At 49.6% G+C, this 3823-nt stretch overlaps 1 non-coding gene across 1 annotated transcript; it reads right to left on the bottom strand.

Annotated features, from left to right (window-relative positions):
• Positions 1–3162: 3162 nt before the first annotated feature.
• On the bottom strand, positions 3163–3235 carry Trnat-agu (transfer RNA threonine (anticodon AGU)). The gene has a single exon. It is a non-coding gene; the product is annotated as a tRNA-Thr (tRNA).
• Between the last annotated feature and the right edge of the window lie 588 nt (positions 3236–3823).

The raw sequence follows: 3823 nt of genomic DNA, 5'->3' as shown, positions 1-3823 counted from the left end.
ATTCTGGAGGCGCTGGGTATCGATCCCAGTACCTCTCGCACACTAAGCGAGCGCTCTACCATCTGAGCTACGCCCACCCCCCCGTTGACTAATAGTGCTACATACAGCCTCATCAACGTCACAGACCCTTACACTCCCATTATTCCGCAGACAAACACTACTCTCTATGTATCAGTGAGGGTGTCTTTCAGGTTTCGTGCATTCTGTATCGAATCGTAGTTGGCCACATTAAGAGTGGCACGCATAACGTCGAAAGTAGAATTCGGACACCGCTCTGAGTAAGACGAACGTGTTGTCCACTCTCTAGGCTTCAATGACGTTAAGCCGTGATACCTAAGACAGATCTGCACTCGATGACACCACGATAACAGCCGGTCACCACACTTACATCTTGCTCTCCTTATAACAGTATACATCATATCAGTCTGTGAGGCTGGTTTTGCAACTTCTTGCGTCCATTTATGTTCGCCGCGACCAACACTTACCATGCACTGACCACAAAACATGGAGGAGCCGGAGCTTGAAACCGAGACCTTTCACACGCTAAGCGAACGATCTGCCAACTGAGCTATGGCTGCACACACGACCAAGCCTGGCTATTCTCCATTCTTTGGGACTCTGATGTGCACGGACACGTTGGTTGGTTGGTTTGTAGCGGCGAAGGTACCAGAGTACAAAGGCGCGGACACGTTCATATACACAAGAGTTCCAAGTAGTTTCGATACTCTGGTATTACGAATGCAAATTCCGTCAGTTTTTCACGTCCTAAATGGAAAGGGCGGTCACAAATTGGTCCATTTCACTCCTTGTCGACAATCACACAGAACCTGAGGTAACAAGCACATCTCGAGCCCCATTGTGCTCTCCATTGTTCATGCCAACTCAGTGCCTCGCTCTTTGCTACTGTGTAAAACTCTTGTCATCCAACTGCAAAACACTGGGACACAACCAGTTTCCGCATCTCCATTGCACTGATCATACTGCGAAACGCTCCCCAAACTTGGCAATCACCCATGCAGCCGACTTTTCCGACTTTACACGACGCTCACGCTAGTGACAGCCTTACTTATAGTTCGACGTCGCGCCAAAGCGAATGAGCACATTTCGCCTACGGCTTAGGCCGCTCTCCTAGTGTGGCTGCTCTGTGTCTGCAGGCAGCGAGGGGCTGCAAGCTTCCTGTGTTCGCACCTATATCACCTGTGCTTGCTTGTCAGAGACAGACTATCGCAAAACATTCAACTCACTCCATGAAGTGATTGCTACGGCATCTGTTATCAGCAGTCACAACCAGCAACACCAGGAGCAGCCGACTGCACGCAAAGAATGGGAACGTGCAGTGGGATTTACGTGAACTCGGCGCAAGGCAGATCTTTCCGACGTAGGCTTGAGAATCTTATGGGAACATTTGTACTGTTTCTAAGTTAAGTGTAGGTGTGCGAGGTGGGTGCTTCCTGCACACGAATAAAAGAACGCTTGCCAATTGTGGATGCTAATCGTTCGCTTGTATCTGCCTAGACACCTCTGCTGGTTGGGAATTATTCCTCTTGCATGGCAAGGTGCGCATGTTGGAGTGTTAAAAATTCTGGAGGCGCTGGGTATCGATCCCAGTACCTCTCGCACACTAAGCGAGCGCTCTACCATCTGAGCTACGCCCACCCCCCCGTTGACTAATAGAGCTACATACAGCCACATCAAGGTCACAGACCCTTACACTCCCATTATTCCGCAGACAAACACTACTCTCTATGTATCAGTGAGGGTGTCTTTCAGGTTTCGTGCATTCTGTATCGAATCGTAGTTGGCCACATTAAGAGTGGCACGCATAAGGTCGAAAGTAGAATTCGGACACCGCTCTGAGTAAGACGAACGTGTTGTCCACTCTCTAGGCTTCAATGACGTTAAGCCGTGATACCTAAGACAGATCTGCACTCGATGACACCACGATAACAGCCGGTCACCACACTTACATCTTGCTCTCCTTATAACAGTATACATCATATCAGTCTGTGACGCTGGTTTTGCAACTTCTTGCGTCCCTTTATGTTCGCCGCGACCAACACTTACCATGCACTGACCACAAAACATGGAGCAGCCGGAGCTTGAACCCGAGACCTTTCACACGCTAAGCGAACGATCTGCCAACTGAGCTACGGCTGCACACACGACCAAGCCTGGCTATTCTCCATTCTTTGGGACTCTGATGTGCACGGACACGTTGGTTGGTTGGTTTGTAGCGGCGAAGGTACCAGAGTACAAAGGCGCGGACACGTTCATATACACAAGAGTTCCAAGTAGTTTCGATACTCTGGTATTACGAATGCAAATTCCGTCTGTTTTTCACGTCTTAAATGGAAAGGGCGGTCACAAATTGGTCCATTTCACTCCTTGTCGACAATCACACAGCACCTGAGGTAACAAGCACATCTCGAGCCCCATTGTGCTCTCCATTGTTCATGCCAACTCAGTGCCTCGCTCTTTGCTACTGTGTAAAACTCTTGTCGTCCAACTGCAAAACACTGGGACACAACCAGTTTCCGCGTCTCCATTGCACTGATCATACTGCGAAACGCTCCCCAAACTTGGCAATCACCCATGCAGCCGACTTTTCCGACTTTACACGACGCTCACGCTAGTGACAGCCTTACTTATAGTTCGACGTCGCGCCAAAGCGAATGAGCACATTTCGCCTACGGCTTAGGCCGCTCTCCTAGTGTGGCTGCTCTGTGTCTGCAGGCAGCGAGGGGCTGCAAGCTTCCTGTGTTCGCACCTATATCACCTGTGCTTGCTTGTCAGAGACAGACTATCGCAAAACATTCAACTCACTCCATGAAGTGATTGCTACGGCATCTGTTATCAGCAGTCACAACCAGCAACACCAGTAGCAGCCGACTGCAAGCAAAGAATGGGAACGTGCAGTGGGATTTACGTGAACTCGGCGCAAGGCAGATCTTTCCGACGTAGGCTTGAGAATCTTATGGGAACATTTGTACTGTTTCTAAGTTAAGTGTAGGTGTGCGAGGTGGGTGCTTCCTGCGCACGAATAAAAGAACGCTTGCCAATTGTGGATGCTAATCGTTCGCTTGTATCTGCCTAGACACCTCTGCTGGTTGGGAATTATTCCTCTTGCATGGCAAGGTGCGCATGTAGGAGTGTTAAAAATTCTGTAGGCGCTGGGTATCGATCCCAGTACCTCTCGCACACTAAGCGAGCGCTCTACCATCTGAGCTACGCCCACCCCCCCGTTGACTAATAGTGCTACATACAGCCTCATCAACGTCACAGACCCTTACACTCCCATTATACCGCAGACAGACACTACTCTCTATGTATCAGTGAGGGTGTCTTTCAGGTTTCGTGCATTCTGTATCGAATCGTAGTTGGCCACATTAAGAGTGGCACGCATAACGTCGAAAGTTGAATTCGGACACCGCTCTGAGTAAGACGAACGTGTTGTCCACTCTCTAGGCTTCAATGACGTTAAGCCGTGATACCTAAGACAGATCTGCACTTGATGACACCACGATAACAGCCGGTCACCACACTTACATCTTGCTCTCCTTATAACAGTATACATCATATCAGTCTGTGAGGCTGGTTTTGCAACTTATTGCGTCCCTTTATGTTCGCCGCGACCAACACTTACCATGCACTGACCACAAAACATGGAGGAGCCGGAGCTTGAACCCGAGACCTTTCACACGCTAAGCGAACGATCTGCCAACTGAGCTACGGCTGCACACACGACCAAGCCTGGCTATTCTCCATTCTTTGGGACTCTGATGTGCACGGACACGTTGGTTGGTTGGTTTGTAGCGGCGAAGGT

The sequence above is a fragment of the Schistocerca gregaria genome, unplaced genomic scaffold, assembly GCF_023897955.1.
Source record: "Schistocerca gregaria isolate iqSchGreg1 unplaced genomic scaffold, iqSchGreg1.2 ptg000156l, whole genome shotgun sequence".
In the NCBI taxonomy this organism is placed as follows: domain Eukaryota; kingdom Metazoa; phylum Arthropoda; class Insecta; order Orthoptera; family Acrididae; genus Schistocerca; species Schistocerca gregaria.
The sequence above is the reverse complement of the archived record's forward strand: the minus strand, read 5'-3'. Positions and strand labels throughout refer to the sequence as shown.